The following is a 27,854-nucleotide window of genomic DNA, read 5'->3' as shown; positions in this document are numbered from 1 at the left end:
TACTTAAAAATACATTTTTCTAAACAGGGAAAGTTTTAGTTTTACCTAGAAGATCTCATCACTGAAAGATATTGCTTCTCAACAATTCCATAAACAAGTTTCAATGTGGGAATAAAAGGTGCAATTAGACACAATCAGTAGAAAATCAATTTATCTCCTTAGATATAATGATGATTTCAGTTTGATACAGATACTGGAAAAGAGATTTTAAAAAAATCCACAAGTATATTTAATTTATTGACTAAACAATAACAATTTCCAGATAGTTGCAAAAGGCAAGAAACTATATCTAGCTGTATGATTAGCCCTCCTTGGGCTCTCTATCATTAGAATTTCAGTGCCTGGCTAGCATATCCTTTCTAGTATATGAGATGACTTATTTTACAATGAAACCTAATATAGCTGGGGCATTACTGTTCCCCCTCTCCAACTACCTGGTGAAATGCCTAATCCAGTTAAAGGATGAAGTACAGGTTATGGAAACAGGTATTTGAGCCTCTGTGTTGTTCTTGGTGCTACAATAAGGTCGGAGAAGCATCCTGAGTTCTCATCCTTTCCCAATCCTACAAAGCAAGAATGGTTGGATAAGCAGGAACTGGAGGAGAAGGCATGTGTGGTTATCACTGTTTTCTTTACCCTACCCCTGCCCGGAGGCAGGTCTGAGAAGATGACGACAAAGGAAGAGCAACTGCTTAACACCTTCTGGATACATATCTTGTGCCAGGCATGGTGCCAGCATTTTACTGTTGGGCAGTCATCACAACCACCCTTATCTTTAAGGTTCTGAAGGGGTCCAATAAGTAAAGACTTCTACACTCCCTTAGTTATCAAAAAATTGAGATATAAGGCAAAGAAGTGGCAGATGGCAATAATATCGCTCCTTACAGTCTTGATGAGAGAGTAAATTAGTGCAACCATCTTGGAAAACTAAAGGTGAATATATGTATACTTTATCCCCAGCAATTCTACACATTGAAGTACACCCAATAAATGCTCACCAAAAGACATATACTAGAATGTACATAACAGCACCATTTGTATGGAAAATACCCAATCGCTATGCAAGGTAGATCAGATAAATAAATCTTGATTTATTCACAAGATGGACTATTATACAGCAATAAGAATGATTAATACATAACCACAATCAAGTACAAAAGAGCGTGATTTATATGATTCCATTTATTGAAGTACAAAAGCAGGTAAAATGAATCTATGGTTTCAAAAGTCAGGATAGTTGTTGAGTGAGGTGGGGGGTACAGTGAGTGACTGGGAGGGAATAGGCATGAGGCTTCTTAGAAACTGGTGAATGGAAAATGGGTGCTACCCGATGTGTTTGGTTCTGAAAATTATAGAGCTATGCACTTAACAATATGCATTTTTATCATGTGCATTATGTTTTAATTAAAAAAATTAAAATTCTCTCTTAATCCTATATCTCTATCCAGCTACCACTTCATTTCTCTCTTCTTTAAAGCAAATGCCTTTTAAAATTTCTTAAATTCAATTAGCCAACATATAGTATATCATTAGCTTCAAATGTAGTGCTCAATAATTTCTCAGTTGTGTATAACACCCCATGCTCATCACATCACATGCCCTCCTTAATGCCCATCACCCTATTACCCCATCCCCCCATCCACTTCCCCTCCAGCAACCCTCAGTTTGTTGCCCATAGCTAAGAGTCTCTCATGGTTTTTTCCCCTCTCTGATGACTTCCCCTTCAGTTTCTCCTCCCTTACAACTATGATCCTCTGCACTGTTTCTTATATTCCACATATGAATGAAACCATATGATAACTGTCTTTCTGTTTGACTTATTTTGCCAACATAATACCTTCCAGTTCCATCCATGTCGATGTAAATTTTAAGTATTCAACTTTTCTGATGACTGAGTAATATTCATATGTATATATATATATATGATTTTATTTTTTTTATTTGACAGAGAGACAGAGATCATAAATAGGCAGAGTGGCAGGCAGAGAGAAAGGGAGAAGCAGACTCTCCACCAACCAGCAAGCACCACCTCCACCCCCAATGTAGGGCTTGATCCCAGGACCCTGGGATGATGACCTGAACCAAAGACAGCTGATTAACTGGCTGAGCCACCCAGACTCCCCTATTCCATTGTATTTATGAACCACATTTTCTCTATCCATTCATCTGTCGATGGACATCTCAGCTCTTTCCACATTTTGGCTTTATGGACATTGCTGCTATAACCATTGAGGTGCACATGCCCCTTCAGATTAATACATTTGTATCTTTGGATAAATACCTAGTAGTGCAATTGCTGGGTCATAGGGTAGCTCTATTTTTAACTTCTTGAGGAACCCCCATAGACTGTACCAGTTTGCATTCCCTTGAACAGCGTAAGAGGGTTCTTTTTTCTCTGCATCCTCCCCAACGTTTGTTGTTTCCTGTCTTGTTAATTTTAGCCATTCTGACTGGTGTAAGGTGATATTTCATTGTGGTTTTGATTTATATATCCCTGATGCCAAGTGATGTGGAGCATTTTTTTCATGTGTCTGTTGGCCATTTGTATGTCTTCTTTAGAGAAATGTCTGTTCATGCATTCTGCGCATTTCTTGAAAGAACTATTTTTGTTCACTGTCTCCAATGTTTCCATTCTGTCCTGAATGCACTCCAATGAGGCTTTTGGCCTAGACTCTAGACCACTGCTCTGATGAAGATTCATGATGACTTGTACATGGTGAAATCCAATTTTCAATCTGCCTCATTTTACTTATCAGCAACATTCCATACATATGAGCACTCTCGCCATACTCACCTGGTTCTACACTAACCCTCACTGCCTAGGTAAATCCAAACCTCATGGCTTTAAATACCATGCATATCCTTATGACTTCAAAATTTGTATCCTTAGCCCTTGACACATTGGACTTGTACATCCCACTGCTCACTCAAGACCTCCATTTGGATGTATAATAGACATCTCTAACGATATATCCCAAGCTGAACTTTTGCTATCCTCCAATCCACTCTTCCCACTCCTCTTCCTTTTCACAGAGACCTTAGTCACAGAGACCCCAACCCTTGGAATGGTTCTAGACTCCTCTCTTTTTCTTAGGCAATACACTTAATCTATCAACCAGAACTGTTACTTCCACTTTCAAAATATAGCCAGAATTTGCCCACTTTTCACCACCTCCACTGCTGATGGTGATGGTGATCTCTTGCCTCATTTTCTCTTCATGGCCTCCTAAATGCTTCCTCCTGGCTTCTCACTCCCCCGCTCCTCTTATCTGCCCTTACACTCTACAGTTGATTTCCTTCGAAGAGTAATCCTTATAAATAATAAGTCAATCATGCCCTGTGTCTACCTTACTCAGAACAAAAGGTAAACTCCAAAATATGACCCTTATTTTTTTAAGACTCTATTTATTCATTTGAGTTTGTGCAAGCAAGAGCACCCAAGTGGCAGAGGATGAGGGAGAAGCAGGCCCCCTATTCATGGGGCTTGATCCCAGGAAGCTGGGATCATGACCTGAGCCAAAGGCAGATGCTTAACAAACTGAGCCACCCAGAATGCTCCCAAACTATGATCTTTAAAACTCTATGATCTCACCTCACATTTTGTCTCAAACATCATCTTGGACAACCCTCCCCCAGTGTACTCTGCTTCAGCCATAATGGACTTAAAAAAAAAAGAAGACGTATTTATTTACTTTAGAGAGAAAGAAGGTACATTGGGTAAGAGAGGGAGAGAGGGAGAGGGAGAGAGAAACTTAAGCATACTGTGCTGCGTGCAGAGCCCCAAGCAAAGCTTAAAACCAAGCAAAACCAAGAGTTAGGTACTTAACCAACTAGGCCTCCTAGGCGTTTGAGCCACAGTGGGCATTTTGTGGCTCCCTGTGTATTCCAGGTATCTCCTGATTCTGGAAATTTGTTATTTTCTCTCTCTCTAGAATGTTCTTCCTCTGATATATACATGATTTGCATCCTCATTTCCTTCAGGTCTTGAACAAATGTGAACTTTTTAAAAGAAGACTTTTGTGGCCACTCTATCTAAAATTTTATACATGCCTCTGTTATTTTTTTCTTCTTAGCATTTGTCCCTCTTCTCCATGTGTTTGTTCATTTGTTGATTGGCTGATTATCTTTCTCCCTCACTAAACTGCAAGCTCTGTGAAGACAGGGATTTTTATCCATTATGTCTCTTTGTGCTTCAAGCCAAGGTACAATTAGAATGTGTTCAGTTCAATATCCACCTGCCAGTGGCATTTCAACTATCACTATAAATGAAATCATTCTTCTGGCATAGGATTCTCTGAGAGATTTTTGTTTTCTCCCACAGGACAGAGTTGTTTATTTTTATGATTCAATCAAATTTACCACTAATGTCTCCATAATTATCTGGACCTCTCTCAGGATCCCAAGGAATTTGTTCCTGAGTAGTGAACATGATCCAGAGTGCAGTTCTTGGCCTGATCCCACAGCCACACATATCCGTTTGCTTCCAGGATCTGCCTGATTGACCACTGGAAGGCTCCAGAGCTGGTTCTTCTACATGTGCCATGACTGCAGCCTAACATGTCAAAGCCATGAGACAGCCATCTGTTCAGTTACATAACTTGAGATCTGGAACAATTTGCAATGTAGGATTTGCTGCCCAAATAAAATCATTTGCAGAAAGGAGATTAAGGTTTCTTTGCTGGGAAGAGGAGAAATTACCAGAGAAGCTATCATTTCACAGAGTATAAATAAAACTGACTCCAAAATACCTAACTGGAGAAGACAACTTTGTTTCCCTAATATTTTCCTGCATTAAAAATAAGCACAAGGTTGTAGTTCAATTTTGTAAATGCAAAATAAATTTTTAATTGGGAAAATGAAATTATTAATTTAACATATCTTAATTGTGTTTGGTTCATTAGTCTGCCCTATAATGCTCCAAGCAGAATCTGGAGAGGGCAGGAGGGAAGTGCTGATTGCTGAAGACTTGATAAGCTATATAGGCTGGCCTCATAGCACAGTCTTTCATCCTGGGACAACACCTGATCCACCATCAGTGGGATAGAAGCCTGGATTTCTTTTCTAACATGTGACCATGTGACCACAGTCACATTAAAAAAAATCTACGATTGTAGACAAGAGTTTCTTTTTTCTTTTTTCCGTGTAGACTAGAATCTCTCACTAAATTGACTCCCCTAAACAAGGCTTGATTCTGTGCCCTTATTCCAACTCCCTAGTTTAATGTCCTCCAGTCTTCTGCTAAAAAGCACTCATTTTCCCACATGGAACTGATACTATTGTTTTCTCTGATTAAAAAAACAAACAAACAGAGATTTCTGTAATCTCTGACTGATTTTATTTGGAATAAAATCAGTCAATAAAGAAAAGTATAACAAAGTAAGTGAAAATCACCAGAACTTCCATTGGTTAAGATGTTTTGTGTATTCTTCTGTATGTTTTTTACATATGCAGATTTCTGTTTTACAAAAAGTTAATCCTACCATACACATGAAACAATATTATCTAGCAAACAAGAGGAGAAGAAATTAAATTTTTTTGTTTGATTGTATATTAAAGAAAACCAACCCTTCAGAGAGGAACCAAGTCAGATAAGGAAAGAAGCAAGACAGACTGCAATGGAAGTTAACCCAGACCAACTGAATGACTGACTGGATGAGTGGGTAGTTGGGTAGATGGGGAGCTATTTGACTGTGGTCAGTCAGAGAAGACCTCTCTGATAAAGCAGATTTGAGTAGCAGTCATTGAGAGGGAGCACTGTAAAGATCTGGGGAAAATCTGTCCAGTGGAAGGGAATAGCAAGTGCCAAGGTACTGGCAGGCATGAGCTCTTTGCCCTAACAAATGGAAACTCCCAGGATCATGGAGGACACAACCTTGAACAGGTAGGCTTTCCTCATTAAATCCTTCTGGTTTTCTCAAAAAACTGTCTACTATGCTGATGTAGCTTGAATTCCCCAGTACTGAATATTTGAATGATTTTTTCTGAAATTCTTCCTAATGAGATTTAAGCAAGATTGGTGGGAGTTCCTTTGTATTCTTGGAGCTCTCTAGAAGGAGAAAATAAATGGGAACATACTTGTTTCAAATACAGGTCCAGGCTGATTACTAGCAAGTTATATGATACAACACTATATCCCTCTAAATGTAAATAGTTTTTGCTTATTATTTTATTTTATTTTAAAAAAATTTTATTTATTCATTTCACAGAGACAGAGATCATAAGTAGGCAGAGAGGTAGGCAGAGAGATAGGGGTAAGCAGGTTCCCCGCTGAGCAGAGAGCCCGATGCGGGGCTCGATCCCAGGACTCTGAGACCATGACCTGAGCAGAAGGCAGAGGCCCAACCCACTGAGCCACCCAGGCACCCCTGCTTATTATTTTAGTGGTAATGAAAAGTCTTCCCCACTCTCAAAAAAAAAGTCCTAGACCAGAAATCAGAAAGCTGCAGTCTCAGCTCTGTCTAGCACAAGGTCTATTAACGATGCAGAGCTCACTTAGTTTCTCTGGGCTCAGTATTTTTTTAACCCTGAAATGAGAGGAATAAATCAGATAAATTCACATTAGGATAAAAATGCAATGCTTTTTATGACAACAACAGATATGACCAAAGTGAATAAATTGGTCTTAGTAAAACAGGATATCAGAGTAAAACACTTTTTGAACAACGAAGCAACTAAATTACAGAATACAAGCACAAAAGATAAACTTTCTCAAAAAGTATAATCGTTGGGAATTGCTACATCAGATCTGGACTCTGAAAAGCCATGAAAGAATTCCAACAGGTAAAAAGGAACTGTATGGTAAGAAGTGCACACAGTTGTGATGTAGTCTAGTCCTGCACAACTTATTGGACCACTGAAGAAACAGACTTGCTATTTATTAAATGAGCTGTCTGTTCCATTCCGAAAACACGTACATGGTCAATCTTTATTGTGACATGGACCAGTTGTCAGGTTACTCCTCTATGGGGATTGATTCATAGCTGGTAGAAAAAAGTCATGACAGCTCCATTTCTGAGTGGGTAGAGAAGGAACAGTAGCCAAGCTACAGAACCATTAGAAGGTATTTTTAAAGCCACATTTACATAATTTCATAATAATGGGCATGTCCTGTCTGCTCTTATATTGCATGGTCTGAAAACAAATGCCAAATTAAAATATGGCAGTAGTCCCCGATAAGTTTGTCTTGGCAAATTTTTCTCTTTTCTGCTCCTTTAGGGGGAACCCTGTTATTGACCCAATATTCTCAAGCAGATATATTCAGCTGAGAGGAAAAAAAACGAGCCATAAACAAAGCAAAACTGTAAAAGTCACCAAGGAACCTTGGCTACCCTGTAAGAGACTTCCTTAATGCTAGCCAGTCTGTCCAGATGTCTGAGAATGGATTACATGGTTCTGTGAGGTTCCTGTTAGGACCAGGATGTCATAGAAAGCTTCAATAACTGACATGTTTAAAGGGAGAAAAGGTTGTGTTTAGTTATTTATTTATTAGTTTTACTAGTGTTTAGTTATTTATTAGTTATTTATTTCTAAATACTATGTGACTTTGTACTTAGGTGACTACTTGTATTTTACACTGGATTCCATTTAACTATTTTCAGAGACATCATTTACTTAGAAGACAACTGGGTAATATAATGAACTGGTGTGGGAGGAGGCAAAATGTTGTAACTTACAGGAAGTAATTTATCTTCTTGGTGGGTTATCAGGATATGGTGATGACTAGACTTGTTACTCAAATTATTTCTTAGCAACAACTTCAAAGGAAAAGATATTGAACTTGAAACCATCTAGCATTTGAAAGTTTGTGTGGGTTTCAACTGAACTTCTCAAGGACTATATTTTCCAAAGGGTCAGAAATCAATGTACATCTAGAATTTCAGACAATATCTACCACAGTGGTTACTCTGAGGGCTAAGCATATCACAGAATGAGCTGCAAGGCTATTTGTATAAGAAAAATCAAGTGGAAGGAAATTTAAAAAACAAACAAACAAACAACTCTGCTACATAGAAGAGTGTATTTGTGTGGATGACATTTCCATGCATCTATCAAGTTTACTGACAAAAAAGGGGGGGAGAAATATGAATGTCGAGTCCAACAGATACCTAAAGCCCAAGGGAGCAGATATTAGTGATTTTTGAGCTGGATACAAAAATTCCAAGAAGCAAAAGAAAAATGAGTTTACCAAGTAGCATCCTTTCCACATTCAAAGCTAAACCTACACATGCATATGAGTAATATCATGCAGGTTATGAAGCTCCCACATAAAACCAACAAATAATTTTAATAAATACTGGGGCCGGGGCACCTGGGTGGCTCAGTGGGTTAAGCCGCTGCCTTCGGCTCAGGTCATGATCTCAGGGTCCTGGGATGGAGTCCCACATCGGGCTCTCTGCTCAGCAGGGAGCCTGCTTCCCTCTCTCTCTCTCTGCCTGCCTCTCTGCCTACTTGTGATCTTTCTCTGTCAAATAAATAAATAAAATCTTTAAAAAAAGAAAAGAAAAGAAAAATTCTTTCTTTTAAAATAAATAAATACATACATACATACATACATACATACATACATACCGGGGCACCTGGGTGGCTCAGTGGTTAAGCCTCTGCCTTCGGCTGAGGTCATGATCTCACGGTCTTGGGATTGAGCCCCACATCCGGGCTCTCTGCTCAGCGGGGAGCCTGCTTCCCCCCCTCTCTCTCTGCCTGCCTCTCTGACTACTTGTGATCTCTGTAAAATAAATAAATAAAATCTTTTTTAAAAAATTTAAATACCAGAATTGTTGAAGCAGTTAAAGATAGGTTTGTTCTTGAGTCCCTAATACATCTGAAACAAAAACCTGAGCCATAAAAAATACAATTAACCATATACATTCATTTTCTTGAACCTCCCCACTTTTAGAATCGGCCAATTTTAAACTTCCAAAGTGAGTAAAGATGCTGTGCATCATTTAGACACTGAAAATGTCCTTCTACCCTGTACTGTAGCAATTAAACAATATGACTTTTTAAAAAAAGTATAAAAATAAAACCAAAAAGCAAGCAGAATTGTGAAATCCCCTGACATTGTGTTAAAGTATTCAGCAGCAGCCTCTGTGATAGACTAGAATACTGGAACAGCCTAAATCTCTGTGTTATATTTAATTTTCCAGAAGAATAAAGAAGTACATTTTTTACAGTAAGTAAGTTGGCATTGCACACACGAAGCAAACAGGATGCCTGAACCGTATGCATAAAAGATTGCAGAAATGACAAGGCAAGCAAATTATACATACAGTACTTATGCTTTCAGCAAGAACAGAAGGCTCAGAAAGTACTAAATTATGTCAATTCTATGAAAAAATGATGAGGTAGAGTGAAGTTGAGGAAGGTGTGGCTCAGAGCTTTTTTTCACTTAAAATACTTTGGACTCATTCGTGTGTGCAATGAATTCATCAATCCTCCGTGGTAAAAAAAAAAAAAATGCATATGAACAGAATAAAAGCCTTCTCCCAGTGGAAGATACAAAATCAGAATCTTTGAGGAGGTTTGCCTCCACCAGCTCTGCAGAGGTGGTTGGCACACTCTCATCTAGCTACAAGGCAACATGATAGGGAAATGTGAAGAGGACCCATGGCCGTCCACGCTGCTTTCCCTCTGCGCAGCATCTCTGACTGTTCTTCAGGAACAGGACTGATGGGAGCAAGCGGTCGACCGAACGCTATCTGGTTTGGTACCCCCTATCCTCCAGGGTCATGTGATTGGACATGCTCATATACTCTTGGGATGGGATGGCGTAATGACTAACCTTGCTGAGTCATGCTAAACTTGTTGGGCATGTAGCATTAGTGCTTTAATTAAAGTGCCCTTAGGAGCATTGGAAGCAATGACCCATTCTCCTCCTTTGCTTGATGTATGTCAGTGACACAGGACAGAGCCCACACAGGATGTGATTAATACAAACCAGACTTTCTTTCTTCCTTTCTTTCTTTCGTTCTTCTTTCTTTCATTCTTTCTTTCTTTCTTTCTTTTTCCAGTTAAAATAAGGGAAACCTGACCATTTCTTTTTTTTCTTTTCTTTCCCTTTCTTGAACTTTCCTTCTTTCTTCTTCCTTCTTTTTCCTTCTTTCATTTTTCTTTTTTAAGACTTTACTTATCTGAGAGAGCGAGCAAGAGAGAGCACAACCTCGGGGAGAGGCAGAGGGAGGAGGAGAAGCCGGCTTCCCACTGAACAGGGAGAACTATGAAGGACTGGATCCGAGGACCCTGGGATCACGATCTAAGACAAAGGCAGATGCTTAAAAGATGAGCCATCCATGCACCCAAAACCTGATCATTTCTTATAACAAAGGAAAAGGCATTTTCCTAACTTTTCTGTCCATGCAAAAGATCATACTGGGGAGAACAAAGGGTAAGGTTTTTTGTGGATATATTCCCCTCATTCCAACTCCTGGGTATAGAAAAATAGCAGACATTTCTGCCTTTAGTAAGATTCTTCTGATGCTTGAGTGTAATGGAGTCCCAATAATTAAAAAGACCTTACACTTATATAGATCTCTACAGTTTGCCAAATACTGCACATAAATAATTTCATTTGTGCCTCGCAGATTTCCATGATATATTAATGTTCTCTTTCTAGAAGTTGATTGTTTAAAAATGTTGAATTCACTGTAATATGCACATAAGTGGTGTTCATGATACAAGTTACTTTTATGGTTCCCTACAAGTGTATATAGGAAGTTTTATAATAGAGACCATCTTCCAGCTCCTGCAAATATATACTCCACCCTACTCCCCAAATATACGGAAGAGTAATGTTCAAGAGAAAGTGGCTGTTCACACCTCAATTTTTCTAAAACAGGAAGTAGGCACAATAATAGGGAGAAAGGGGAAGCTAACTCCTTCCTCTTATTTTCTGTGGGGCTGTGATGCAAAGCAATGATGAAAAATATTTTAACTCCTGTCAATCACCATAAAAGAAAACAGGATTAAAAGCATCAGAGATAAGATATATATTTGAAATAAATATATATATTTTAAAGACAATGTTCAACATACTCTATGCACATGTGTGTAGGTTGGTGAATTAAGTGAAGTAGAATGAGATCCTTAATTACTCTTTTTCCTTTGTTTCAGAATTTTTTAAAGGTTACTCTATATCTGCCTTGGCAATCTAAGTCCCCTTTGGGTTTTGAGGAATTTGTCCCCCCTTTTCATTCACTCAATGATATGTCATCATTTGCATGGTGTAAGTGTCACTGTCGTTTTTGGTGATAATCACAAAACTTTTTTCTTGAGTAAACCTGATGATTATTTGGTCCTTTCTATTTACTCTAGTCACATTGCTTCTTTTCTTATCTGTCTCTCACCTGATAGTCTGTGTTTCTTTCTCTTTCCAGACTTGTCATTTCACCCTTTCTTGTCTTCTCCCACCTTATACCATCCTTCCTCACTTCATTCCTGTTAACTGATGTCCTTTATATATCGAGAACAATATCATTGCATAAATACTGCTCTCCCTTGGGCCCCTTCACATCCTTATTCCGTCTTTCCCACAGACTGCTCCAATATCTTATTACAAGTACTTGAAGTACAACTTGCTGCTGAGGGCGCCTGGGTGGCTTGGTTGGTTGAGCGACTGCCTTCAGCTCAGGTCATGATCCTGGAGTCCCAGGATGGAGTCCCGTGTCAGGCTTCCTGTTCAGAGAGGAGTCTGCTTCTCCCTCTGATCCTCCCCCATCTCATGCTCTCTTTCTCTCACTCTCTCTCAAATAAATAAATAAATAAAAACTTTTAAAAAATAATCAGTTGCTGATGGTTCCTCCTATGTATGTAATAGTGAGAAATTGGAGCTGAGCCCAGCATTTCTCTGTGGGTGCTTAGTCAAATAAATGGTGGTGAATTTATAAAATAGAATATCATATAGCCATCAATAATGCAACCATGTATTGACATGGAAGGTTATTCATGATATATTTTACGTGGAAAAGTAGATTATACTTCAGTAGGTATAGTATAAAAATACTTTTAAATATGCATATTTGTGTCTTAGCCTGGTCAGGCTGTTATAACTGAATATCAGACTAGGTGGCTTATAAACACTACTTATTTCTCACAGTTCTGAATTTTGGGAAGTCCAAGATCAAGGTACTGGCAGATTCTCTGTCTGGTGAGAGCCTGCTTTCCGGTTCATAGTTGCTTGTCTTCCTGCTGTGTCCTCACATGGAGGAAAGGACAAGAGAGCAGTCTGAGGTCTCTATGAATCCCATTCATGAGGGCTTCACTCTCATGACCTAACCACCTCCAAAGACCATCACACTGGGGATTAGATTTTAATATATGACTTTTGGAAGACACAAACATTTAGTCTATAGCCATTTGTGTGCCAATGATTTAAGAGTTTATTCCAAATTGTCAGAAGAAGTTACCTCTACACAGTGGAATTGAGAATGATTTCATTTCACTTTTTTTTCTTATCTGTGTATTTTAGTTTTTGTTATTGTTGTTTGACAAAATTAAGGTGTTTCTAAAAATACAAGTTTCATGACTGCTACTCAAAGTAGCAGTCTCACTTTCTCTAGCTTCTCAGTACTTCTTCCTTTTTTGATATAGAAAGGAGGGGAAAGGTTTCTGATGGTGTCTCAGTTACCAGAATACAGATGGTGAACTGCAGCGGTCACTGGCCTCATTCCCTCCCAACCACAAACCCAGCAGTATGCAATGTGTGTGGGGAGCCTGGAACCCAGCATGGCCCCTCCCATTGGTGACAGAAGCAAAGCCCATGACCTGTAGTCTCAGAAAGAGACCTGACTCTCCTGAAGGTCAAAGCCAGCATCTACACTTTGTAATGCTCTGTTTGTAACATCTAATTTATTCAGCCACAGTTCAGAGTTGGTAGTATGGACCTTAGCTAAGTTCACTTCTGCAAATCATTTCCAGGAAAATTGATTGTGCATCTAAGATAAGGGGATTCAGGGAAATGTTTAACCCATTTGGACAAGCCTGTTATCTTCAATTTATTTGGCAATATCCTTTTTGTACACAGTTGTATACACAAGTGCAATGATTTCTAATTATTCTTATCTATTCAATACATGACTTAACAATTGGGGCAACTTTTTCCTGTTCATTTATTTGTATCATGACAATCCTGAGGACAATAATACTATATACATGAACAAATACTCAGTGATTCAGATTTCTTATTAATTCCAATTGGGCATTCTCCATGTCAAATGTGTTTAACTTCATTATAAAAATGTACCCACAAATAAATATTGCCTAAAAATAATGTGTAGGGTTTATGCATTCATTTCTTCATTCAGTGAGCAACCATGATTGAGTACCTATTCCTTGCCAGGTGTTGAGTTGGGCCTGGAAATATGGACAGAAATAAGGTAATTTTTTTGTACTTAAGGATCTCCAAGACTGGTGCAAGACACATTAACGTGAGGAGACAACTGCTCTTCAGGAAAGTAAGTGCTATGATAGAAACTCCAGTTATCTCTTCCACATACCTGGCTGCTTTTTGAATATAGTCACTTAGATGTTCCTCAGACATCTGAGTATTTAAAACAGAGGAAGTTTAGGGGTGCCTGGCTCAGTCAGTTAAGTGCCTGACTCTTGATTTTGGCTCAGTCATGATCTCAAGGTTCTGGGCTGGAGTCCCATACAGGGCTCAGCAAGGAGACTACTTAAGGATTTCTCTCCTTTTGCCTCTCCCCCTGCTCATGTTCTCCCCCTCTCTCTCTCAGATAAACAAATCTTTTTTTTTTTTTAATTCAATTAGCTGGAGTGCCTGGGTGGCTCAGTCCTCAAGCATCTGCCTTCAACTCAGGTCATGACCCCATGGTCCTAGGATGGAGTCCCACATTGGGCTCCCTGCTTAGCAAGAAGCCTGCTTCTCCTTCTCCATCTGCCTCTCCCCCTCTTGTGCTCTCTCTCATTGTCTGTTAAATAAACAAATAAATTCTTTTATTTAAAATCAGTAAAATTTAAAATAAATAAATTCAATTAACCAACTTATAGTACATCATTAGTTTCAGATGTAGTGTTCAATAAATCATCAGTTGTGTTATAAATAAATCTTTTTTAAAGATTTTATTTATTTATTGGGACACCTGAGTGGCTTGGTTATTGAGCTTCTGCCTTTGGCTCAGGTCATGACCCCAGGGTCCTGGGATCTAGCCCCACGTTGGACTCCCTGCTCAGAGAGAAGACTGCTTCTCCCTCTCCCACTACTCCTGCTTGTGTTCCCTTTCTCACTGTCACTCTCTGTCAAATACATAAATAACATTTAAAAAAAATTTTTTTTAAATGTTATTTAGGGGCGCCTGGGTGGCTCAGTGGGTTAAGCCTCTGCCTTTGGCTCAGGTCATGATCCCAGGGTTCTGGGATCGAGCCCTGCATCAGGCTCTCTGCTCAGTGGGGAGCCTTCTTCCCCCTCTCTCTCTGCCTGCCTCTCTGCCTACTTGTGATCTCTCTCTCTCCTCTGTCTGTCAAATAAATAAATAAAATCTTTTTAAATAAATAAATAATAAAATGTTATTTAAAATAACTTTTTTTTAATGTTATTTATGTATTTGACAGAGAGCGAGCACAAGCAGAGGGAGCAGCAGAGGAAGCTGCAGAGGAAGAGGGAGAAGCAGGCTCCCCACTCAGCAGGAATCCTGATGCAGGCTAGATCCCAGGACCCTGGGATCATGACCTGACCTGAAGGCAGAAGTTCCATGGACTGAGCCACCCAGGCACCTACAAGTAAATCTTTAAAATAGAGAAAGTTTAATGCTACTGGGGAGAGAAAAGGTGAGAGGCTGAATAGGAGATTCTGAGGAAACCCTGCCTCTGGCCACACTAGGAAGCCAGTAGCACCCATAAAGTGGAGGGACAAAGGAAGGTGCTTGAGTCACCAGACCACAAGCTGTGGGTTATTGGAGGAGAGTGAAACAAGCCTGTTGGGAGGGAGCTGGGTGCAGGGCAGATGCAGTTGCTGCTGGAGACATTGCCAGAGGTAAAAAAGGAAGAGGAACAATATCTTGGCTTTTCCCCTCCTTTTGTTCTCTAATCTCTTGCCAGTGCCTCTCATTGCCCAGACCAAGCCACAAGCCAGCTAACACTGGAGCCTGGGAATCCTAACCAGCAAGTCAGCTCCTGTTGATACACAACAGAGCAGGGAACAGCAAGGAAAATGGTATGCGGGAAAATGCCCAGGATCAATGCATGCCTCAAACTCACAGCATTCAAAACTGAACTTTTCATTTCCCTCACAGCTGAACCTGACCCCCAGAAAATTCTTCATCCTTCTGTTTCCCCCCTTAATGACTGCTACCAACGACTGCTCAAGCCAAAACCTTGGATACCATCCTTGATTGCTTTCTCAACCTCATTCTGACAATCACCGAGTCCATTGGCCCTGTCTCCTTCATCTCTCAAAACAATCATTCTTCTCCATCCCAGCTGCATATCCTTCTTTCAGGTCATCGTCATCCCTGACGTCCATGACCACATGTGTCTCTCAACTGATCTCCTACTGCTAGACCTGCCTCTTACTCTCCTTCCAATTCATTTCACCCAGAGTATTCTTTTTCAGGTACAGATCTGATGTTGTCAATCTCTTGCTTAACAGCTTTCTTTCTTCTATGGAGTACCAATGGAGTGTCCTCAAAATAAAATCCAAATTCTTTTTGAGGTCCTTCTAACCCAGCTCCTTCTTCAGCCTCATTTGCTCATTCACTGAATGTGTGCAGTCAATCAATAAATGTTCACTGAGTGCCTATTCTGTCACACATGGGAGCAAGTACTCAGGACACTCCTACCTTGGATGAACAAGGTTTTTACTACCCAGCACCCTAAACCTCTCCTTCCTCTTCCCCAGCCATTCCCTGCTTCACCCAGTCCCATCCCCTAACTTATTCCTATCTTCCTTCATATCTTATGTGAGTCTTCCTCCAAACATCTACCCCTCGTTCTCCAAGTCCAGACTTGTGTCCCTTCTTAGTATCCCCAGAGTGCCTTGTGTGTATTCATTCATGAGCTAACCATCCTTTATCATAACTGTCCCCTCACTGTACCAAATCTCAAATAATGTGTAAGTTCCTTGAAAGCAGGAGCTCTATTTTATTCACGGTCATATTCTCATCACCTAACATCATGCCCAGCATATTGCAAGACTTCAAATCTTTATGAGATGATTCAATCGATTAACTAAGCACAAGGTGCTATGGGAAGGTGCTGTATAAGGAGTATCTCATCCAGACCCTGGTGGTAGAATGTGAGAAGGAAAGGCTGGGGAAGTTTTCCTAGAAAAGGTAATATCTAAACTCTATTTTGAAGGACAACTTGGAAAGGTGGTTGGCAGTTAGAAAAACAATTCAGTGAAAACGCAAAGGAAAGCATGCCAGTGAGGAAAGTTAACATGGTGTGAACACAGGTGCCTTAGGTAGCTTCATATAGCCTGGTTCATAGAATTTGAGAGGAAAGATAGTAAAAGATGAGGCTTGAGAACTTGAGATGAGAAGGGCCTTGCTAGGGGTACCTGGGTGGCTCAGTTGTTAACCATCTTCCCTCTACTCAGATCATGATCTCAGGGTCCTGGGGTCGAGGCCGTATCAGACTGTCTGCTCAGAGGGGAGTCTACTTCTCCCTCTCTGTGCGCTTGTGCAGGTGCGCTCTCTCTCTTTCTCTCTCTCTCTCTTGCTTGCTCTCTCTCCTCTCCCTTTCCCTCTCTCAAGTAAATAAATAAGAGCATTTTTAAAAAGGAAGAAGAAGGGACTTGCTAAAGAGTTAAGAGCTTAAACTGAAATTTTTGAAAGATGTTAAACAAGGAATGGAGAGGACCACACTTGCACATACAAACTGTGGAAGCTGTGTGGTAAGTGAATTAGAGCCAAGCAAGGCTGGCTACAGAAAGAGCAGTTAAATAGGAAAAGATTAGGGACTGAACATGGGCAGAGCGGAGAGATATTGAAGAAACAGAATTGACAGGACTGGCTGACTAATTGATAAAATAAAGGAAAAAAAATACAGAGTAAATCTAGAATTATGAGTTCAATTCTACATGTTGGGTTTGAGATGTCTCTTGTCCATCAAGGGAGAAATATGCTTTTGAACTAAATAGGTCTGAACTTAGAAAGAAAAGTTCAACTGGGATGGCAGTGGCTATGGGAGTGAGAATGGAAAGCACATACAGATCTATATTGCACAAACTTTCCAGCTCTTCTTTAACTTGAAGTTTTTCCATAATAAAATGTTGAAGAGAGGGCGCCTGGGTGGCTCAGTTGGTCGGGGGACTGCCTTCGGCTCAGGTCATGATCCTGGAGTCCTGGAATCAAGTCCCACATTGGGCTCCCTGTTCAGTGGGGAGTCTGCTTCTCCCTCTGATCCTCCTGCCTCTCATGCTCTCTCGCTCTCTCTCATTCTCTCCCAAATAAACAAATAAAATATTTTTTAAAAAATAAAATGTTGAGGAGAAAAGGTGTGATGAGGTTGAAGAAGTAAAGGATAATAGAATGACATAAAATAAAATAAGAAAAGAAAAGAAAAAGAAAATGCAATTTAAGAGGCAGATGGAAAGCCAGCAAGGGCAGTATTCTAAAAATCAAGGGAAGTGTTTCAAGAAGAAGGAAGTAATTAACAGTGTCAAATTCTGCAGACCAGTAAAGTGAGATAAGAACTAAATCATTTATTAAACTAAGTAATTTAAAACCTGGGTAAAGGCAGTTTCATGGAGTAGTGGAAGTAGAAGACAGTGGGAGTAAACAGGGACCGGGAAGTGGAAAGTGGAGAAAAGCGCAGACTACTCTTTTAAGAAAATTTGGCTGTGAAGGGAAAGCAATATCAGGTGACAGAGACAGGGAACTATTGAAAGAGTCTCTTTTTGAAACGGGAGGCATCTGAGCCTGTTTGTACTCTTAGGGAAAAGAATCAGGGTAGAGGTTGAAGAGAGAGGTGAGAGAGGAGATAAGTGGTGTTTCTAGATCCCCAAAGAAAGGGCAGGTGATGAAATCCAAACAGGTGCAGAGATTAGCCGCTGGCAGCTGGAGAGAGATCTCTTCCTGGAAACAGAGTTAAGGACTGGATAGATGCAGGCAAATGTGTTAGGGGACCCAAGAAGTAGTGTAAGGGCTAGTCCACCCATCTCTGCTTTCTTTGTGAAATGTTGGCCAGGTAAATCACAACCAGATGGGTCCTAATTCCTAGGGTTAATGTATGAATAGCCCTTAGTGCGTCTATGCAATGTGCGAGATAGTTTGGTGCCCAAGCGATGTTTTGACAATGTTTTCTTAAGAGGTATTTTTTAAAATTTCTTGGATTAATACAGCTTTTACTTAGCATGCCATAAAACTCCCCTGGGCTAAGATCCATTGTAGTCCATGTGACCTTCAGTAATCTCTCCTAAACAGTACAGAATATAATTGAATTCAGATTGGTTTTAGGTCGATCTCTTCTATAAACTCATTTCTTTATGATGGATAGTTAGGAGGTAGAAAGTTGAAAACCCATTTTATAAGAATAAATGGTAAAACTGCAAGCCTTAAATTTAAAATTAGTGGAAGTGTTTAATGGTAAGACATTGTCTTAAGACTACTAAGATCTAGGGGGACCTTATCTTATCTTATCTTTATCTTTCCTATCTTTTTTGTTTTATTTTGTTTTGTTTCTATTTTATTTAAATTCAAGTTAGTTACTATATAGTGTATTATTAGTTCCAGGGGTAGAATTTAGTGACTCATCAGTTACACATAACACCTGGTGCTCATTATATCAAGTGCTCTCCTTAATGCCCACTACCCAATTACCCCATTCTTTTTTTTTTTTTAAGATTTTATTTATTTATTTGACAGATAGATCACAAGTAGGCAGAGAGGAAGACAGAGAGAGGAAGGGAAGCAGGCTCCCTGCTGAGCAGAGAGCCCGATGCTGGGCTCGATCCCAGGACCCTGGGATCATGACCTGAGCCGAAGGCAGAGGCTTTAACCCATTGAGCCACCCAGGCACCCCCAATTACCCCATTCTTTAAGTTAATTAAATGAGGAGGACTTTTCTCTCAGCCATCAATAACCAAAGCCCTTTAAAAAAAAATCCATGAAATAAATAGATGAAAATGGGATACCTCCTTTCTGCCATTTCATCTCTGCTACCTCACCTCATTTTCCCTTAAAAATCAATCAACTTTCTACTGAGTGATAAACATGTGTACTGTTCTACAAATATATGTTGTGCTCATTCAGGTAAACTACATTAAAAGATTTCTTAAAGCGTGAATACACCAATGAATATTTACTTTATCTGACATCAACAATAGCAATGTCATAAGCGAGGTTTATAATTCTGGCCTCCTGGTTGCAGCTGATAGGGTTAGTTTGTTGTGAAAATTTTGGGTTACATTCTAGTATAAGGTGTGAGATTGGGTTTCCTGAAAACATGCTTTGAAACAAAAGTTGCATGTGAAGACTTACTGGAGAGACCTTTTAAGGAGTTATACTTACAAGGAGAGGAAAATAGAATTGGGCAGAGGGAGAAGCCAATCCATAACACATTTGCAACTGAGACTTCAGCTGGTCCAACAGAGAGCTCCGAAGCCAGCATGGCTCTTCAGAGTTGTCTCCAACTGAGGCAATCAGACTGTGCCTTTGTACTCCCAGATTGGCCAGGCATTGGCCATAGCCCACTCCATAGGAGAGCGTACTACATGTGGCAAGACCATTCTCTGTGGCTGAGGGCAATGCCCTGTGAGAGACATACCTGCAAGTTGTTGATATTCTTAGCAGCTGGGATTGGATCAGCCCGCCCTGAAGAGAGAAGTTTCCATGGAATCCATGAAAGCCCACCATTGCACAGCACAGTCCATTTGTTTCTTTGAAGTTTACTCTATCCAGGAGTAGCTTCTCCAGGAGCTTGTTGGGAAATCTCATGTCTCCTGGGCAAGTTAGCTTAGTGGGATGAAGTATACCTCCTATTGCTGCAGTTGACCTGAGGACCATAACTGATAGCCATTATCCTCCTCCACCATCCACTCTCATTTGGCACCTCTGAGATCTAAGCAGCTTGCCTGGCAGAGTAACCCAAACTCTCATCTCTGAGGAATCTGAGCCTCTAGGTACCACCTCTAGGTGGGGGCTGCTGATGTCCATTTGTACTTAACAAGAGGGCATGAGAAAACCAAGAGAGGCTTTAAAGGATCATCCAATTGCCAAGCATATTCTTCCCTGTTCCTACTATGGCGCAGTAGCTTACTTCTCCTGATGATTAAGGTCAATTTCCCTTGCTACGATAGTGATTCCTTCTTGCCTGTTAGTCTCTTCACACATGGATCCCAAAGAAACCTGTTGAAAGCTGATGCTTAAAATGTAATAGGATTCTTATTATGTCCACTGACGATAAAACCTCTAGACCCACAATGCCCAAAGCAGAGATGAGAAGTACAGATTTTTCAAATGGGTCCCTGGGAGTGATGATATAAAGGAACAGCTCCATTCCATTCCTTGGTTCCCCAACTTTTGTATTTTACTTATCAGGGATATAGAAATTCCATATAAGGTTTGTTATTTGGGATTTATACAGCATCCTGGGAGATGTTGTCAACTTCACAAGGTATCCTCTTTAAGATGGAGCCTCAGATGCTTAGGAAGCTGTTTTACCACTGTACCAGACTGATGGTTTAGGGGGATACAGCATGAGACAGAACCAATGGACCCCCTGGCCATGTGCCTCTGCTGCACCCCTTTACTGTAAAGAGATCCCTACATGGGCCTGAAAGAATCCAGTTAATGATGGCAGCATGAGCTGGAAGACTACTTGATGTCTCATGCTCATATGCTCTCTCTCTCTACCAGGGCCCAATAGTTCACTGAGTACTTTTTTGAATGGTGTATAATTTTCACAATGGAAGGCAAGGCCTTGTGCCAGAACCCCAGAGGTTTACGTGATGATTTTCCTTTGAGACTGGCCATGAACTACAAATGTATTTTCTTCTACCACAAATACTTCTAGCACAGAACCACAATAAATGATTCTTGGGTGGAGAAAAAAACCTCACAGTTATTACAATGGGTTATAGTTCTCTAAAGCTCAACTCTACCTAACAAAATTATAGTCCTCAATATTTCATTTCTCTTAACTGGATTTTCCTGACTATTACATGAGCAGCATTAACATTGATTTCAAGGACAATACACAAAACATATATAAGATGAGTGCTTTAAAACTATGGTGAGGGGCACCTGGGTGGCTCAGTGGGTTAAGCCTCTGCCTTCGGCTCAGGTCACGGTCCCAGGGTCCTGGGATAGAGCCCCGCAAGGCCCTCTGCTCAGCAGGGAGCCTGCTTCCCCCTCTCTCTCTCTTGCCTGTCTCTCTCTGTCAAATAAATAAATAAGATCTTAAAAAAAATTATGGTGAATAATACCTGTAATTGGCAGGTTTTTCTCTCCATGGATTGCTCTGAAGTCATGTAGTGAGAGCAGACTGTGTGTATGAGTCTATTGGCTGCCACTTGCTACCTTGTAGATGTGTTTGATCTCGGTGCTGATGTGTATGACTTGGACTTGAATAATTAAGTAAAAATAGTTTATATTTTATAATTTAATTCCACAAAAGTCCTTCAACCCATTAATCGTGTCAAGCATTTAAGAGATGTCAGAAATATCTCATGGAGTATCTGCCCACGGTTTTACCAAAAGCCCACCCTACTCAACGAATAGGCTTTCAGATAGTCTCTATGTCATAGTGATAGCTTGTTTCCCCCAAGGCTATGAAACCACTTGACCACTTAAAAAGGAAACATCTTGGGCGCTGGGTGGCTCAGTGGGTGAAAGCCTCTGCCTTCGGCTCAGGTCATGATCCTAGGGTCCTGGGATCCAGCCCCTCATCGGGCTCTCTGCTCAGCAGGGAGCCTGCTTCCTCCTCTCTCTCTCCCTGTCTCTCTGCCTACTTGTGATCTCTGTCAAATAAATAAATAAAATCTTAAAAAAATAAAATAAAAAGGAAACATCTTGATAAAGTAGGTAAATGTATATAATATTCCAAATCTTTAAAACAGAATTTTGAGCTATGTAACTCTGCTACTTCTTTAGTTAAGAAGAACGCATGAATGAACAACGATGGAGTGCTTGGGTCTTAGGAAATTGTAGAAATCATTCCAAACCTTGGTAACACTCATACAGTTTCTAAGACTCTTATATGAATGTGGAGACTACAATTTCAATAGCAATGCAGCAAAATCCAGTATTTTAAAGAACTACCATTGGCACATTACTTACAAGAAAAATGCTGGGTTGCGTGGGCGATTCGGTTGGTTAGGCATCCAACTCTGGATTTTTTTTTTTTTTTAAGATTTCATTTATTCATTTGACAGAGATCATAAGCAGGCAGAGAGACAGGCAGAGAGAGAGGAGGAAGCAGGCTCCCCGCTGAGCAGAGAGCCCGATGCGGGGCTCGATCCCAGGACCCTGAGATCACGACTGGAGCCGAAGGCAGAGGCTTAACCCACTAAGCCACCGAGGCGCCCCCCAACTCTGGATTTTGACTCAGGTGATGATCTCGGGATTATGAGGTCAAACCCCACGTCTGGCTCTGCACTGGGTATGGAGCTTGCTTAGGATTCTCTCTCTTCTTTTCCCTCTGCCCCTCATCCCCTGTCCCCCCATGTACCTACACAGCACTCTCTCTCTCAAAAGAAAAAAAAAAAAGGCAAGAAAAATTTCTATTCAGATTGATGAGATACGGTTACTGTCAATAAGGCCTTTTTTTTTTTTAAAGATTTTATTTATTTATTTGACAGACAGAGATCACAAGCAGGTAGACAGGCAGGCAGAGAGAGGGAGAGGAGGAAGCAGGCTCCCCGCAGAGCAGAGAGCCCGATGCGGGACTCGATCCCAGGACCCTGAGATCATGACCCGAGCCGAAGGCAGCAGCTTAACCCACTGAGCCACCCAGGCGCCCCCAATAAGGCCTTTTAATAGCAACTGTTGCTATCTCTGTGATGATTATGTACTATTAGGCCAACTGTTGCTATCTCTGTGATGATTATGTACTACTAGGCGGGTTGTTTGTACGTTCTTTAGAAACTAACTATACCAGAGCATCTAATTTTGCTGTTGTAGAATTTTGGTTTGAGGAAACAAATACATTGTAGAATTAAGTGCCCTGAGCTTCTGATGGAGCAAATCGCACAGCTGGAAGACATAAAGATTTATAGCCCACCTAAAGGAAGTATATCCTGAAATTCTTGCAATAAACTGCACTGGGCCTTAGCATCAACTGGTTGCAACAAAGGTTGGTCTAGTCCTTTATCCCACTATTACAATGAAAGCCATCAATAAAATAAAGCAAATAGCAAATATGATTACCTTTGCATAAATCTTAAGGTCGATAAGAAACACTTTGTGAGGCTTCTTCTGCAAACAGAAGTCAAATGGCTTCCTGAAGGCAACTATCTAATTTGTAAGCCTTTTTGAAATAATTTCTTTTTCAGAGAACAAAGGAGACAGATTTAGCAAAGGAGATAAGCAAACACAAAAAATAGCTTATATACTATGGTTTGAACTTTTCAGAAAAGTTAATATAAGTATCATTTCAACTTCAGATGAAATTATATATTATATAAATATGCAAATTTAGCAACTTTCACTGATAAAGTGGAAATATTTTCAATCAGTTGACCCAGAAAATGATGTAACAGAATGCAGGAGTTAACTGAAATCAATGCATTAGTAACTAACAATAAGGTTAAGAATTTGTCAGATAGTTTAAGTCAAACTTTTAACCAGAGAGCAAGCTACAGCAGTGTGGCTTAAGGGCCAAATCCAAAAGAAAAAAAAATTCATTGTTTTATAATCTTGCATGACATTTCATTAGAAGTTCCTACCTATTTAGGTAAGAACTCCAATTCCCCAAAGTATTTCTGAGAGTCCCAGAGGAGTATCTCACATACCTTAACTGATTAGTCTGGGTCCCTCACTTCCTTACTATGGCTGGCCCTGTGCTCAGGCTCTGCTGTGGAAGTGCCTGCTAGAGATCTGCTGAAATGCTGTTTCTTTTGCTGTGTTGCTAAATCCACCATGTTGACCTTTTACGCCAGGTACGTATGCCTGCCAATCACTCAGCTACCAGTGTGCGCCACCCTTGCTGCATGGATTAGTCTAGCAGCAAAGTAAGGGAAACTGTTTTCTCCCCTCTTATTATGTTGTTGGGGGGGGGTCGTGTAACTGCACTCCAACTGGTCTTAAGGGTTAATTTACTTTAGGCTTATGCACTCTTTGCTTACTGACCTAAACCCCATTGTTTATAACAGAACTAACCTAGTTACCCTGAGATCCTGCAGACCGCTGGCCTTGAGAAACAAAAGATAGGACTTTTGGGAAGATAAGGCCTGACCACCCTCAATAACAGCCACCACTGACTGTGGTATCTTCAATAACAGACACCTGGGAACCTTGACTCCTGATACAGGAGGAGTGTGGATGGCCTTGCCAGGACCTGGCTTGTTGGGCTGTAGGAGTATCTTTTACTGAGAGACACCTGGGAGCCTTGATTACTGAGAGTAGAGGACTCTGGAAGCCTTGCAAGGACAAATGATTAACTGCTAAGCTCCAGCTTTTCCTGCACGTAGTCCCTTCACCATTTCCTGGGCCTTCTCCCTTAAAAACCTCTGGGTGCCTGGGTGGCTCAGTCCATTTAAGCAGGTTAAGTGTCTGCCTTTGGCTCAAGTCATGATCTCAGGATCCTGGGATTAGGCCCCACACAGGGGCTCCCTGTTTGGCAGGGATTCTCCTTCTACTCTCCCTCTCCCCAGACTGCCCGCTTCTTGCCCACCCCCTGTAAAATAAAATTTAAAAAAAATTTTTTTAAATAAACAAATAAAAACCTCTGACTTCTCCTGCAAGGGTAAGATGGTCTTTGGGACTTGAGTCCTCCACTTTCCCAGGCCACCAAAAACCTCCTGAATAAAGCAAATTTTCCTTTCTAACCAATACTTGTCTCTTGCATATTGGCTCTCTGGAGGACAGCAGCCAAACCTGAGCTCAAAACCAGTCCTCTGCCCAGTAACAGTACCACAGCAACATTCTTAAACTCGAATATGTACAAACAAACAAACCTGAACTGCCTTCTTCAATCACTTAGATTATGTTGCTAAATCCAATCCAGACCAGACTTTTTATAGGATAAGTTGTCTTTGAGATTTATTTTTCTTTTATTATAATCTGCTTCCATTGAGTTCTTCACAATTTACAGATGCCTTTACGTGCCTGAAATCCAATAATTGACATCCCGGTGATTTTCAAGGGCTTAAGTCAAATCAAATGGGATAGATGTAAATAGATGTAAGAAGACAGGAAGTTGCTTGTCTCTGCTTATAGCTGTATTAGAATTTCAGGTTCAGCCAAGCTAGGATGCCCTATTATATTCTCAGAGGAAGCATAAAGAATTTTACTGTGCAACTTAAGAAGTACTTATATATTTAGAAAGAAAAAACACCCTAAAACTAGGATTCTGGAAATTGGGTTTCTAGTCTTATCTCTAGTTTTCTGTATAATCTCATGCTGTGAACCTATTTCTTACCATACCATATTAGTTTCACATTAGTTTGATTATCAAACAGGTAATCAGATAAACAGATTTGAAAGTGCTTATAAAATAGTAACTATTCACATATGAAGATTCTTATTTTATAATTTTTCATTAAAATTTTACCTTGGTGGAATTTAATTCTCCACCTATTAAGTAAGCTATGACATATACCATGTGTTTCTCAGTCAACCTTTAAAGGATATATGAGATAAATTAACTTAGAGGAGCTTTGTCATAGAATTTTAGAGCTGGAAGGGACTTTGGAGATTACACGGCTCAAATGTCTAATTTTTCAGATGAGGAAATTTGACTCCTAAAGAGGGATAGGTTATCTCAGTTATGGATCATATAAAAGGTCAGGAACCCCAAATCTGGTCAATACACAGTACTCACTTCACCACATCATAGAAGAGTGTCCTCAAGGACATTACTTCTTTTCACAGGTTATTCAACATGAATAGTTGTCCACCAGGCTTATTCTCCAGGCTTCCAAGTAAGCTCTGTGATAGTCATTCACACCATTCCTATCCCCAGGGTTTTACATACTAGTGCTCACAGAGCCCAGTTTTTAGGAGACTGACAAAAAGGTATTTATTGAGCCCCTTTTCTGTACTGATTTAGGCACCACAGATCAGCCTTTAACAAGGCAGTAAAATCACTGCTATAATAGAGCTTATATTCTGCTGAAACACTAGCCATAAAAGCAATATATGTGTTAAAAGTAACCTGTTCTCTCTAAGCTGATAGGATACACAGCTAATGCTCTCCTTGGCAGTGTATTTCTTTATTTGGAAGTCTCTATTGGAACATTTCTTCTCCATATTGGAGCTTCAATCTTCCTAGATTTCAATCTTCCTAGAAATAGTTTCCAAGTCCTTTCCATCTAAGAACACACCAACAGAGGCCCACATCTACTATGAGAAACATACACCTGTATGCTTCAACTATCTGGCTCATACTCAGTGACAAAGATATATTGTCACTACAGACCTTTAGTAACATTCATTTCCTAAGCACAGAACAGCCCTTCAGCAGGAAGGAGGAAAGAGCCATCTTTTAACATCTGTGTCTGGCCATTTTATTTTCCCTTCACACTTTGGAGCAGAGAAAATTCATTCAGCTACTTTATCCTCCTGAATTCTCCTCCTTTATGCCAGCTGACAGTCAAGTGCTATATATTCTCCTGGTTGGAGTAGTGAGAGCAGGGCATGTAAAGCTCTGAAAAATGGATCTGGGATACAGGATTCAATGAGCCATAGAGAGAGGTAAGATGAAAGACAACCAAGGACTAGGATATAGGCAGCAGTCAGGTGGTCAACCAATTGATAATTGAAATGTAGCCTGGTGAAGATAATACCAAAGAAAGGGTCAGAAATGAGACCAGTGACAAAGTGAATAGGTGGTCAGTCTTTTTATAATAGTGTCACTTTTTTTTTTGACACTTGAAGCAAACCTGTTTTATTAGTATATGAAATGCTACTAATTTGTTATTTTAATACATCATGAGAAAAAGTATTCTTTTTTTTCAATTTATTTATTTTCAGAAAAACAGTATTCATTATTTTTTCACCACACCCAGTGCTCCATGCAAGCCGTGCCCTCTATAATACCCACCACCTGGTACCCCAACCTCCCACCCCCCCGCCACTTCAAACCCCTCAGATTGTTTTTCAGAGTCCATAGTCTCTCATGGTTCACCTCCCCTTCCAACTGTGTCACTTTTAATCAATCTTATTGAGGTGTAATTTACATGCAATAAAATAAAACCACTTAATGTATGTTTTGAAATATGGACATATTTATGTATCCATTACCACATCAATATAATATTGTCTTAGGATAGACTCCTATTTCCCCATAATGTAATCTTCTCATCTATTTCCTCCTGCAGGTCCTAGGATAGCTAAGCTCTGGGATTCATCTTTGCTCCAACAGAAAGTATCAATGAAGTAGAGCAGCAATAACACCTTGAGATAAATTCTTGTCCCCAAACCTAATTGTCACAAATCTTGCTAATGGGATCTGGAAAGGGCTTCGGGAATGTTTATTCAGCAAGCATCACAGAAGTTCTGCTCTCTGGCCACATGGGGAGTATAGAGAAACAGTTCATAAATCCAGATGCTTATCTGTCCAAATCCAAAAACTTTTAACAATTTATTGGATTGTTTTCCTTTTGTCTCTTACAATCCTAGAAAAGTGGATGGGAAGTGGGGAACCTCGGAGGTGAGGGTCAGGACTAGAAGGTATGGTTGAAGTAATGATAGACAATGTCTGCTAATCCCAAGATCCACACAGTGCATGTTTACTATTATGAG

Source organism: Neovison vison, chromosome 13 (genome assembly GCF_020171115.1).
Source record: "Neovison vison isolate M4711 chromosome 13, ASM_NN_V1, whole genome shotgun sequence".
Classification (NCBI taxonomy): domain Eukaryota; kingdom Metazoa; phylum Chordata; class Mammalia; order Carnivora; family Mustelidae; genus Neogale; species Neogale vison.
This window is presented reverse-complemented; position numbering follows the sequence as displayed.